Consider the following 15086-nt stretch of genomic DNA (forward strand, 5'->3'; position numbering starts at 1 on the left):
GGAAATGAAGAGTCATGACACATTAGGGTTTAACCCTAGATGTGTCAACACTATATAAGTAACATGTTCTCCACCCAAAATCGGCTACACTAAGAAACAAGAGGGCTTGGCCGATTTTGAAGAAGTGAGTATTCTCTCATAAGTTCTTCCAAGAGCATTTGGTGTTGTGTGAAGCATTTGAGGCATCACACTTGGGGTGCTAGGCTCACAAGGTTTCAAGGAACACAAACAACAACAAGGTAAGTTATTCTATCTATGCTTTATGTTAAAATTGTTCCCCATGTATGCTAGATAGGAATATAACCTTGGAATTCAACTTTGCATGACAATTAGACAAACATAGATCCAAGGTTATTAGGGTTGCATGTACACTTAGGAAGTGTTAGAATGCTCAAAACCCATCAGTGGTATCAGAGCCTAGGCTTGTTTGCTCTTATTTGTGCTTAAAAGTTGAAAACAGAATCGGAAATTTTGCTGTCTGCGAATGGACTCGTCGAGTCTATAGGGGGGACTCGTCGAGTCCATGAGTATCTTCAACCAACTCGGCGAGTCAGTTTATGCACTCGGCGAGTAGGGTTGAATGAGTGCAGAATTTCGATTCAGTTGCTGGAAATGAATTAGAAACATTACCCTAAACTGTTTTGGTAATTGAAAACTTGTTTTTGGTGGTGTAATGTCTTTGCTAATTCATTTACAACAACTAGTTATTGAAATCACAAAGTTTTATGTAATTTTTGATTGTGTTCATATTCATGTTCTTGTTCTTATGATGTTTTAGATGATCATAGGAATTATTTGTAACCTATTTGGTAGTTTAATTCTTGATCATAATGTGTTTTAATGGAGTCCATAACTTATCCTTAAGTTATGGAAAACCAAGAGTCACACTTGAGTTAAAACCATTAAGAAAACACAAGAGTTAGAAAAATGAAGAGTCTTCATTTTATTACTCTATTAAACTCATAAGTTACAAGAAATGAAGAGTTTTGAAAGTTACAAAACTTGCCCTCAAGTTTTGGAACAAGTAAAGTTAAGTTAAAACTTTAAGTTCCAACCCCTAGAATTTTAAAAGTTAAAATTCAACCCTTATACTTATATTATGATAATTTAATAATTATATATATATGTATAAGAATAAAGTCGTCTTACCGCTAGTACGCCTCATTCACGAAGCTGGTCTATAAGGTGGGTATAAGGTTGTTGCCTATAAAATGGTGACTTAATGGGTGAATATTCTCACCCACCGCTTGCTTGACTGGTGGAGGGTCGTTAGCCGAACGGGTAAGACAAGGACTTATAAATTCTCATTCAAAGTATGATGAATATAATAAAGTAACTAAATGTTTATTAAATTCCCAATCTTAGTTACTTTAGGAAAAAATGTGAATAAGGTGCTAATCCATGAAATTACACTTTACACTTTGTCTAAGTCGTTGGTGGAGCGTGTGTGGTTAACCGGCACACTAACTTGGACTTAACAAGGTAGGTAAAGGGTGACTTAAGGTTTATTATAGTATCGGTGGAGCGTGTGTGGTTTACCGGCACATCGATTGAGTGATAAACTTTACGGGTACCAAGTGATTTGCATGGTTACTTCACACCTCGTTTTGTGATCCTCGGCATCCCAGTCACAAAATCTGGAGGGCACTCCCGAGATTGAAACATGCCTTTGAAAAGTTCATTGGATCTCAAAGAATCTAGGAATTTCTAAAACCAATAAAAACTAAATAAGTAATATTTCGGTTTTCGTGGTGGAAATTGGTGAATCGTCATTCACCTACCTTTCAAATATGGTATAGCTTAGATTACGGCATACCTCTTCTAAGTTATATTATATTGTGATTGGATCCTAGCCTTAATATTACATTTGGGTGTTTTATTAAGGACTCTCTTAAATCTAAACTAAACTTGTTCTTCTCTTTCAGATGTCTTCAAACAATGCTTCTGGCTCGAATCCTAATGGCTCCTTTACTCTTATGAGTTTGTGTGGGAAAGTCACCTTTGATGGATCCAACTTTAATAAATGGATCAGAAACATCAGGATGATTACCCGCTACGAGGACAAAGAATATGTCCTTGACAAGGAGCTTAAGGAAATTGACGAGTCCACTGCAACTCCCCAGGAGATCGCTGACTTTCATACTCATGAAAGTGATGCAACCAAGGTGGCTTGTATCATGTTAGCCACCATGACAGCTGAACTCCAAAAGTCTTATGAAGATTTCTACCCTTATGAAATGCACCAAGATTTGATGGAAAGATACCATCAAAGTGCATGACAAGAGAGGTACAAAGTCATCTGCTCCATGATAACAACCATGATGAAGGACGGAGAGTCCGTCACGAGCCACATGCAGAAAATGCAAAGGTATGTGGATCGTTTGCTGAAGCTCAATGTGAACTTCCCTGAGGAGCTTGCAATAGATATCATTTTGCACTCCTTACCATCGTGCTATGATCAATTCCGCATGACATATCACACGAACAAGGAAGAGGTCACCCTCAGCAAACTTCAGGGACTTCTCAAGACCGCAGAAACAGGTCTTAAGGGGAAGTCGGTTGCTATCACTCCTACTCCAGACTCAACTCCGGTCTTGGCAATCGGGCAGAGTCGAGGGAGGAAGAGAAAGAGATCTTCAAAGGGTACCAAGGCTCGGACCCTTGATGGCTCTTCTTCAAGTGGAACCAAGAAAGGTTTCATTACTCCTTCTTCTGACCCAAAAGAGGTTGAATGCTTCTATTGCCATGAAAAATCTCATTGGAAGCGAAACTGCCCAAAGTACCAGCAAGATGTGAAGGATGGGAAAGTCAAACCCAACCATGCAGGTATTTACACTATCATTTCTAATAACTCACCCCATTCGAAATCTTGGGTCCTTGATACTGGTTGCGGTATTCATATTTGTTGTGACTTGCAGGGACTAGGAAGAAGTGAGAATGTGGAGCAAGGAAGAATAAACTTAATCATGGGGAATAGGAAAGTTACACCTGTCACCAAGATTGGAGTTTATACTTTATCGCTAAGTAGTGGGTTAAATTTAGATTTGAATAAATGTTGTTATTCGCCAGAAATGGCAAGAAATATTATTTCCTTTCATGCATTGTACAAACAAGGTTTCACCTTTTCGTTTGATAATGAAGTTGGTTCGATTAATGCTTTCTTTAATAATGTACTTTATTTTAAAGCATTACCTTGTGATGGTGTGTATGAAGCTGTATCTATTGTAGATAACTCAGGAAATAATGTTTTGTGTATTGATTCTCCTAATAATAATAACTTGGATAAAGCATCATTATGGCATTGTCGTCTTGGACATATAAGCAAGAAACGCATAGGCCAACTCCAAAAGGATGGAGTCTTGGAGTCGTTTGACCTAAAGTCAAATGATAGTTGCGAATCATGCTTACTTGGAAAAATGACAAAGTCACCCTTCACAGGCTCATGTGAAAGGGGTGAAGGTTTGTTGGACCTTATACACACGGATGTGTGTGGACCATTCAAACATGCCACAAGAGATGCTAATCGTTATTATTTGACTTTTACTGATGATTACAGTAGATATGGATATGTCTACTTAATCAAGCATAAGTCAGAGACTTTCGAGAAGTTTAAGGAATTTAAACAGGAAGTCGAGAATCAATTGGGCAGGAACATTAAGATGCTTCGATCCGATCGAGGTGGTGAGTATCTTAGTTTAGAGTTCCTCGACTATCTAAAGGAATGTGGGATTGTCTCAAAATTGACACCTCCCAGGACACCGCAGTTGAATGGTGTGGTTGAGAGGCGTAATCAAACCTTGTTGGACATGGTTCGTTCCATGATGAGTCGAGCTTCGCTGCCAATCTCATTCTGGGGGTATGCCTTAGAGACTGCCGCCCATATCCTTAATCTAGTCCCTACAAAGAAAGTTGCGAAAACTCCTCACGAGATGTGGACTGGTAAAGTACCTAAACTAGACCACATCAAGATTTGGGGATGCGAAGCTTTCGTGAGACGCGAGACTCACGATAAGCTCGAACCCCGAAGCGAGAGGTGTATTTTCATCGGCTACCCACAGCAATCCTTTGGTTACCTCTTCTACAGACCTAGTGACAATGTGGTCTTTGTAGCAAGAAGAGGAGTCTTTCGAGAAAGAGAGTTTATAAGCCAAGGAGACAGTGGGAGGCAAGTTGATCTTGAAGAAATTCAAGAGTCAAGTGGTGAAGGAACTTCAAACTCTAGCCCTCAACTTGAGGAGGAAACTCCTGTTGAGCCAATTGACGAATCTGTACCTCTGAGGCGTTCCACGAGGGTTAGGAGTGCACCTGAGCATTACTATGGATTCCATATTACTGCAGAAGGTGAGACACTTATTAGTGATGAGACACTAGTAAGTCAAGATGACCCTAATAGCTACGAGGAAGCCATGGCAGGCCCCGAGTCTGCTAAATGGAAAGAGGCTATGGATAGCGAGATACAATCCATGTATGACAATCAAGTTTGGAACTTGGTTGAGAATGTACCAGGTCGAAAGACTGTAGGGTGCAAATGGGTCTTCAAGAAGAAGACCGACATGGATGGTAAAGTACACACTTATAAGGCTAGACTGGTTGCAAAGGGCTTCTCTCAAATTCCTGGAGTGGATTATGATGAGACCTTTTCTCCGGTAGCCAAGATTAAGTCTATTCGGGTTCTGTTAGCCATAGCCGCATTTCATGACTATGAAATTTGGCAAATGGATGTCAAAACCGCTTTCCTTAATGAGAAGTTGGCTGAAGATGTTTACATGAGTCAGCCAGAGGGTTTTGTCAGCAACGAGTACCCTAATAGAGTGTGTAAGCTTGAGAAATCCATTTATGGATTAAAGCAAGCACCTCGCAGATGGAATCTTTGCTTTGATGAAAAGGTCAAGGAATTTGGCTTTTCTAGGAGTGAAGATGAATCTTGTGTATATGTCAAGGCTAGTGGGAGTATAGTTAGCTTTTTGGTATTGTATGTGGATGACATACTACTCATAGGAAATGACATTCCAACTCTGCAAGAAGTAAAGTCCTGGCTTGGAAAGTGTTTCGCTATGAAGGACCTTGGTGAAGCTGCCTATATTTTGGGGATAAGGATCTTGAGAGATCGGAGTAAAAGACTAATTGGACTTAGTCAAAGTACCTACTTGGAGAAGGTTCTGAAGAGATTCAGAATGCAAGACTCCAAGAAAGGAGAGTTGCCCATCCAGAGTAGCGCCAAGTTGAGTAAGACACAAAGCCCTAGCACTGAGGCTGAGATAGCAGAAATGAGTCGAGTACCTTATGCTTCGGCTGTAGGTTCGATCATGTATGCTATGACGTGTACTCGACCTGATGTAGCCTTTGCCTTGAGCATGGTTAGCAGGTTTCAGGGGAACCCTGGCAAGGCACACTGGACTGCGGTAAAGAATATTCTCAAGTACCTACGAACGACTAAGGACTGGGTCCTTACCCTCGGTGGGAGTAATGACTTGAGAGTTGTAGGGTATAGTGATGCTAGCTTCCAGACTGATAGGGATAACTTCCGCTCTCAGTCGGGCTGGGTCTTTACCCTAAATGGAGGAGCAATTTCTTGGAAGAGTTCCAAGCAAGAGACAGTGGCAGATTCTACTTGTGAATCAGAGTATATTGCAGCTAGCGAAGCGGCAAAGGAGGCTTTATGGCTGAGGAACTTCATTGGAGACCTTGGAGTTGTACCAGCTATTAAAGAGCCAATGGAAATTTTCTGTGATAGTGAAAGTGCTGTTGCCTTAGCCAAGGAACCAAGGGATCACGGGAGATCCAGACACATCGACAGAAAATACCATTTCATCAGACATCGGATCAAAGAAGGACTCCTCGTGGCAAAGAGGGTATCATCAGATGAGAATCCGGCAGATCCCCTCACGAAGGGACTGACTCGGGTTAAGCATCTCCAGCATGCTCGGAGCATAGGGCTGAAGGATGATATTAGATTTAGTAGTTAGATAACCTCGAAATTTGTAAAGTGTAATTGACATTTGATGATGAATAAAAGTGTTTTATTTATGAGTAAAGTGTTGCTATCTCTTGTCAATCGTTTACTATATTTCTTTTGCATGTTTTGACTTCCAGAATAATTTTGTTTGGTATAACATATTATTCAAACCTCCACAGTCGGTCATATGTCGGAAGTAGGTATGAATCAAGACTGTCATGTTTGGTTGTAGAGGTCTGGGACAAGGCTACAACAATCATGAGTGCTCATAAGTTCTGAGCATTGGACTCAACCCACGCTCACTGGAATCACTTCATGGAATTCTATCTCGAGTGATCGTGAGACAGTAATATCATATAAGTCTTTAAACCTAGAGATATGATTTGTTACTTACAAGTTGATTATGCATTGATTGTACGAAAAACGCATTGGTAACTCGATGTTATAAAATCGCGCTCTTATGTGTAATTCAATGAGTAGTAGAACAAACATATGAGTCGAAGTTTATCTGTTCCTTCTTGGATTAGAAGCTGATATCTGGGCCCCTCGATGATTTTGTTTTGACCTATGTACCGGGCCCGGTCAGAACTAAGTTGATGTGTTCAATTAAGTTCTTTGTCAAACAAATCGGAAATCGGGAAACAAATGTTGGACAATAAGTAAGACATTGTTCCATGTATTTGTCCGACTGATATCTAGAACAGAGGATTATATGATCACTTATCTTAAATGGCGTACCATCATCTTCTCAGTTTCGAGAAACCTTGAAAAGAGCTACGATTGCCGATCGGTTCCTGAAGTCATACTTGCAGTAATAGTTATTAGACTTATCCAAGTGGGAGACTGTTGGATAAGGTGTCTAAGTCCATAACTATTTCTGGTATGTACTTGACCCGACCCGGCATGGTCCATTTGGGTTGCATGGCACCATGCAATTGGATAGACTAAATGAGAGAAATAACACTTGGAGATTATTAATATATTATAAGTTCTAATATATTAATAATAATATTTGATTAGTTTGATCAAGAAATAATTTAGAATTAATTAAGTGATCAAAAGATAACTAATTAAATATATGGGTTGATTATGTAAATCATCCATGTCTTGTATAGTGGGCTAAAAGGCTCCATGGACTATCAAGTTGGGTTCCACCCATAGGATGCTCCATGGATGCTCCATGGGAGTTACAAACCCATGGGTCATGGAAATGAAGAGTCATGACACATTAGGGTTTAACCCTAGATGTGTCAACACTATATAAGTAACATGTTCTCCACCCAAAATCGGCTACACTAAGAAACAAGAGGGCTTGGCCGATTTTGAAGAAGTGAGTATTCTCTCATAAGTTCTTCCAAGAGCATTTGGTGTTGTGTGAAGCATTTGAGGCATCACACTTGGGGTGCTAGGCTCACAAGGTTTCAAGGAACACAAACAACAACAAGGTAAGTTATTCTATCTATGCTTTATGTTAAAATTGTTCCCCATGTATGCTAGATAGGAATATAACCTTGGAATTCAACTTTGCATGACAATTAGACAAACATAGATCCAAGGTTATTAGGGTTGCATGTACACTTAGGAAGTGTTAGAATGCTCAAAAACCATCATGTCTGTCCCATCACCTTGTGGCCGATCTCACCCAATAGATTGGGGTGCAACATCTCTGTCCATACAACAAATCATCTGGTGGGGCACCAATACTGGAATGAAATCCATCGTGATCTGCTCCCATTTCCACATGGGAATCTCCAGAGGCTGCAGCTGACCATGCGGCCTCTGATGCTTGGCCTTGACCATCCGACAGGTCAAGCATCTCTCAACATACCATGCAATCTCCCTTTTCATACATGGCCACCGGTAACTTAATCGTAGATCCTGATACATCTTGATGGCCCCCGGGTGAATAGCAAAACGAGACTTATGAGCCTCCTATAGAACAATCTATCTGACCCCATTGGACATCAGAACCCAAACCCAACCATAACGAGTCAATAATCCCCAACTATCCTGCACATACTGGATGTTCTCATCCCTAACATTCTAAAGCTTCCAATTCTCCTGACGCATACCCTCAACCTGATCTTTCTTGATCAAGCTCACAAGTGGAGAATCCATTGATATCCTCATACATGTCACTGGAGTAGAAGATCCAGCTGACTTGCGGGTCAGAGTGTCCGCAACCACGCTCTCTTTACCTGGGTGGTAAAGGATCTCACAGTCGTAGCCCTTGACTACATCTAACCATCTGAGCTGTCTCATGTTCAGGTTTGGCTGATCCATGATGCATCTCAAACTTTTATTGTCCGTGTATATGGTACAATGGACCCCATAGAGGTAATGTCTCCAAATTTTGAGAGCGAATACCACCGCTCCCAACTCTAGATCATGAGTAGGGTATCATGTCTCGTACGACTTCAACTGCCATGACGTATAGGCTATCACCCGTCCTCTCTGCATGAGGACCGCTCCTAGTCCTATGATGGATGCTTCACAAAACACTACAAAATCCTCAACTCTCTCTGGGAGAGTCAAGACTGGAGCCTTACAAAGTCGCTGCCTGAGGGTCTCAAATTCCCTTTTCTCGGTCAGGTCCCTACCGAAAATCCACCCCCTTCCTCGTTAGACGAGTGATGGGTACTGCAATCTTGGAGAAATCCTCTATGAATCTCTGGTAGTACCCTACCAATCCAAAGAATCTCCTGATATTCAAGGGAGATTTCGGAACCTTCCACTGCATAACCTCCTTGATTTTGGCCGGATTGACCAAAATCCCCTCCTCGTTAACGAGGTGTCCAAGGAAGTGAACCTCTCATAACCAAAACTTGCACTTCGAGAACTTATCATATACTCATTCTCGCCTCAAAAATCCCAATAGCTCCCGAAGATGATCCTCATGCTGCTCTTGGGTCTTGGAGTACACCAATATATTGTCTATGAACACAATGGACAAGCGATCGAGCATCAGTCTGCAGACCCGATTAAATCAGGTCCATAAATACCACCGACGCATTGGTGAGCCTAAACGACATCACTACGAACTTTTAATGTCCATAACGAGTCCGGAACGTGGTCATCTCTACGTCCTCTTCCCTAACCTTGACTTGATGGTACCCAGACCTCAGGTATATCTTGGAGAACCAAGATGCTTCCTGTAACTGATCGAAAAGATCATCTATCCTCGGGAGTGGATAAAAGTTCTTCACCATCAAATTGTTCAACTCCTGGTAGTCAATTCACATCCGGTATGAACCATCCTTCTTCCTGACAAAGAGAATCGACGCTCCCCATGGAGAATTGATCGGACGAATGAACTGCTTGCCCAATAGTTACTACAACTATGAAGACATCTCCTGCGTCTCTGGTGGTGCAACCGGTACGACGCCTTGGCGATAGGGGCCGCACCTGCCACTAGGTCGATCCTAAACTCGATCTGCCTCTCCATAGGCACTCTAGGTAACTCCTTTGGGAACACGTCAGCAAACTCCCTGACCAATAGAACCTCTGAAACTAAAATCTGATCCCTGACTTGCAAATCCACCACATACGCTAAATAACCCACACACCCGTGATGAATGTACTGTCGAGCCCTAGCAGCTGAACAAAACCCTGATCCCAATCTGGTGCCCTTTCCGTAGACAACCAGGTCTCCCCCACTTGGGGTTCAAACTACCACTCGCTGACCCTTGCAGTCGATCATGACACCGAAATGACTAAGACAGTCCATACCCACGATCACACATATATCCCCAATGGGAATCAGAATCAAGTCTATCGGGAAAGATACCCCGAAGATCTCCAACTCGCAACCGCGATAGACAGAAGAAGCGGAAATCCCGTGTTCGTCAGCGATAGAGACTCGAGACAGACACTCTAGCTCTCTTACTGGCAAACCGAACTACCTACTAAATGATTGAGAGACAAACAACCGGCTTGCCCCTAAGTCAATTAATAACAAAGCAGGTAAAGAGTTCACTAAGAACGTACCTAATCACAGGTACAAACATATAAGCATAAAACATATATAATCAATAAGATAAGGGATAGAAACATACCAACAACCACGTCTGGTGCTGCCCTGGCCTCCTCTGTTGTAAGCTAGAAGGCACGTCCATGAGCCCTCGGGTGCACTGCTTTACCCTGAATCCCATCAGTAATCCTCAGTATACTCTGCACTGGAGTCTATACCGGCCTGGCAGTAAGATGTGGACAGTTAGTATTCACGTAACTAACCTGATGTCAGTGGTAGCAGATCCTCATATCCTGAACCAGGGCTGTTTGGCGACAATCCTTCACAAAATTCCCCTCCCTGCCATATTTGCAGCACGCGCTGCTCGATCTGCAAACCCCCGAGTGATCCTTCCCGCACTTGCCATAAGCACGACCCTTCTGTCCTCCCATCCTGGAATCAGCAGTCTTAGACCGCTTTGACGCCGACTGTGACTGTGTCGGGCCCTGCCTCTGCTCTCTCAGTTGTAACTCAATCACAAGCTCCTACCACCTAGTGGCCTCCTGTAACTCCAACAGTGTACCACATCATTGGGTAGCAACAAACTGACGAATATCAGTCTTGAGCATGCTCAGATAAGTGTCATATGAGCCTGCTCAAAAACAAACTCTGGGCAAAACATCGCCCTCTCCATGAACATACGAGTGATCTCCATCACCGTCTCAATACCCTCTCCCAGTTCGAAAAACTCCTATGCCAACCGCTCCCGCTCGACCCGTGGAATGTAGCGAGTGCGGAACATATCCCTGAACTGCTCCCAAGTAACCGTAGCTCTCTGATCATCAATATAAGACCAAGTCATCAACTTCCACCAGTCCTTTGCCTCGGACCTTGTGACATCCCCAAAATCTCGTCCAGAAAAGACCGATTTTCATTTATGCTTTTAAAATGATTTCAGAGTAAATCCATTTGATTTGAAAGAATTGCGGAATTTGTTCCCAAAAACAAAACATGATAAAACAATGTTTACCAAAGCATTTCATAAAAGAAATGTATTTTTTCATTATATAATCAAAACTCGGGGTGTCATGTTCCGATATAGACCAATAAGCATAAACGATAATATTACAAGTCATTCAACAAATATATACATATACAGACTTGTAAAAAAAACAACTTGATGGTTCATCCATCTTACGCCCTTGCGCCACTTCCTGTAATACAAATAAAACTGAGTGGGTCAGGCTTGGGAGCCTGGTGAGCATATAGGGTTTTCAACCCACAATAAATAATTAAATTAATTATTATCAACCAACACTAACCCAGTTACCCATTCCCGTTATTCTCACTTTACGTCCCTAAAATAACTAACACAAGGGACCTAATCTAAGAATATTTTCATCGGGGTGACAACACATGCTGCGGGGTTTCCTCAGCAATATAAGTCAAATAAGGCAACCATGAAGGGGATGGAATACAGCGAATGAACACCCAAGTTCATTAACACCTACAGGTTATGAGCCTGCTAGCGTTCCACTGGACTGTCTAGAAAAGTCCGTGGTCGTCATCTAAATTCCGCTAGATGACTGGATCAAAACAACAACGAGGCCTCTCATCTGTTTATTACACAACAACTATCTACCCATGTTCTACCCAACATATTAGTAGATAAAAACATACATTTTTATACATATTTTCAAAACCTGTATAGCAAGCTTGATCAATACATTGTCCATATAACAGATGAGGCACACACACATAACACGTATTTCGTATAGAAATAATCAGATCTGTAAGACAGAAGAAAGTGAATATACATTCACACACATAACAACAAAATATACACATAACACGTATCTCGTATAAAATACTTCATAGTTATACGTTATGAGAAAGTAACAACGCATTCACACGTATAAACGACAATAAACTTAATACCCTCGAACCATACTTGTATTATTATTGCGTTTATGAAAGGTAGTATACACTCACTTGATCAGAAGATGATCGGACAGCACTACGACTTGCAGAAGTAGTAATCCTCCACAGATCTGGAAGATCTCTACGAAAATCGAACTTCTCGCGGGCAGAGCTTCGGCTCGGAAACCGCACTTCTCGGGATCTTCGGGATCTCGGGACTCGCTTCGGGACTCGGGAATATTACCGGGGCTTCGGGATGGCTTCGGGGGTAAAAACGCATAGCTTCTGCACAAAAACGAGAGGAAAATAGCAATGGAACCCGGAACCCTCGCATCCTATTTATAGGAGGCTGGAAGCTCCTCTCGTACGCGGGGCGTACGTGCCTCAGAAACGTAAGCGCATGTGTCATCCGAAGTGTCGACACTCTTCGGAGTATGCGGGGCGTACTCACTTACGTGGCGCGTAAGTCGGATCAGACCTGTGACTCGCCTTCGGATAATGCTTTCGAATTTTGATTTAAAAATAAATACAAATTAATTAATAAACTTCGGAAATTCATATCTTCTTCATACAAACTCCATTTTCAACGTTCTTTATATCCACGGAAAGGTGAGACTACGCTCTACAACTTTCGTTTAGACTACGTCGGCTAATTTTGAATTTATTTTTATTATTTATTTTTAATAGGCCGGGACAGAAAATTTCATTATAAATTCATAACTTCTTCATCCGACGTCCGTTCTCGCCTAACTTTTTATCGCTTTGATACTAACAATGAGATCTTCGATTCTCGTTTAGATCACTAAGGCTAAATATCGCTTTAACGTAAATTTTACTTTTTACGTTATCCAGCGTTGCCGGTTCTGTCGCGAAACTTCGACAAGTCATAACTTCCTCGTTATAACTCGGATTTCGGCATTCTTTATATCTCCGGAAACCTTGTTTCAAATACTACAACATTATCTAAAGATATCAAGTTTAATTTACACTTAAATTTTGACGCTTATTTTTATTCTTAATTAATCAAACCACATAATTAAGCAATTAAGCACAAATCACATAATACTAAAATAATACAATCTTATTATTTCAAAACGGGTTACAAAGGTTAACCTAGACCATTATATTGCTAAAAATGGCAAGCCTGGAAACACAGGCGTTACAATTCTCTCCACCTTAGAATGATTCCGTCCCCGGAATCACACATCAACAAACAAATGCGGATAGCGACTCCTCATGTCACTCTCCGTCTCCCATGTGAGATTCGGCCCATTCGTGTGTTTCCATCGGACTAGCACTAACTCGACCATCTTACGTCACAACTTCTTAGTCTTTCGGTCAACAATTGCCTCTGGTTCTTCAATCAACCTTTTGTTCTCATCAATTCTCAATTCGGAAATTGGAATTATATCGGGAACTTCTCACGTGAACTTCCTCAAATAACACACATGGAAAGTGTTGTGAATTCCATTCAGTTCTTCAGGTAATTCGAGCTTGTAAGCTTGGTTCCCAATCCTCTGAAGAACTTTAAACGATCCAATAAACCTTGGACTCAACTTTCCCCTTTTACCAAATCTTATAAGTCCCTTCCACGGCGAGACTTTAAGCAAAACCGAATCCCCAACTTCAAAAGTCATCGGTCTTCGCTTCTTGTCAGCATAGCTCTTTTGACGATCCTGAGCTGCTAACATTCTTTCCCTAATTATTTTCAACTTTTCAGCAGTTTGATGAACCATCTCCGGTCCCATAAACTGCTTTTCCCCAGCCTCAAGCCAACAAGACGGCGTACGACACTTTTGTCCATACAAAGCTTGGTAAGGTGCAATCTTAATGCTCGAGTGAAAACTATTGTTATAGGAAAATTCTACCAACGGTAAATGTTCATCCCAGTTACCTAGGAATTCCAAGGTACATGCTCTCAGCATATCTTCAAGTGTTTGTATCGTTCTTTCACTCTGACCATCAGTCTGCGGATGGTAAGCTGTACTTAAACATAACTTGGTACCCATTTCCTCTTGTAGACTTTTCCAAAACCTTGAGGTGAAACGGCTATCACGATCCGATACAATCGTTAATGGAACACCGTGAAGCCTCACAATTTCCTTCACATAAGAATTTGCAAGCTTTTCCATAGACCATTTCTCCTTGGCCGCTATGAAATGCGCACTCTTAGTGAATCGATCAACGACCACCCAAATCATGTCGTGACCATTCTTTGTTCTGGGTAGTTTAGTGACAAAATCCATAGTAATGTCTTCCCACTTACCCATAGGTACAGGTAAAGGCTCTAAACTCCCATACGGTTTCTGATGTTGTGTTTTGACTCTCGCGTAAGTCACACACTCGGCCACATACTTTGCAACATCAAGCTTCATCGTCGGCCACCAGTAGTAGGGTTTCAGGTCCCTATACATTTTAGTGCTACCGGGATGAATCGAATACATGGTATTGTGAGCTTCTTCCATCAGAAGATCTCTAATTCCTCCTGACTTAGGTACCCAAATACGATCTTGGAATACCTTCAGTCCATGACCGTTTGTACCAAACACCAACGTTTTACCTAAACGTTCCTCCTTTCGGTCATTTTTCTTAGAAGCTTCCTCTTGAGCTTTCTTTATACTTTCCGCAATGGTCGAGACAACTTCAATTCTCAACGCTCTTGGCCTTTTCCTTTCAAGATTGACTTTCCGACTGAGAGCATCAGCAACAACATTAGCCTTACCGGGATGGTAAAGTATCTCACAGTCGTAGTCCTTGAGTAATTCCAGCCAGCGTCGTTGCCTCATATTCAATTCCTTCTGATTAAAGAGATATTGGAGACTCTTATGATCAGTGAAAAGTTTGCACTTCGTGCCATAGAGGTAATGCCTCCATATTTTCAGAGCGAAAACTACCGCTGCCAACTCCAAATCATGAGTCGGGTAATTCTTTTCATGCTCCTTCAGCTGTCGAGACGCATATGCTATCACCTTTTCTCTTTGGGTCAAAACACAACCCAATCCAACCCCAGACGCATCGCTATAAATGGCGAAGTCTTCAACTCCATCGGGTAGAGAAAGTATCGGTGCCTCGCATAGCTTCTTCTTTAACTTCTCGAATGCTTCTTTATGCTTATCACTCCAAGCATAAGTAGCTCCTTTGTGGGTCAAAGCTGTCAACGGACTAGCGATCAAAGAAAAGCCTTGGATAAACCTTCGGTAATATCCGGCTAATCCTAAAAAGCTTCGGATCTCCGTGGGACTTTTTGGTTGTTCCCACTTC

Source organism: Lactuca saligna, chromosome 5, assembly GCF_052625555.1.
Source record: "Lactuca saligna cultivar CGN05327 chromosome 5, ASM5262555v1, whole genome shotgun sequence".
Classification (NCBI taxonomy): Eukaryota; Viridiplantae; Streptophyta; class Magnoliopsida; order Asterales; family Asteraceae; genus Lactuca; species Lactuca saligna.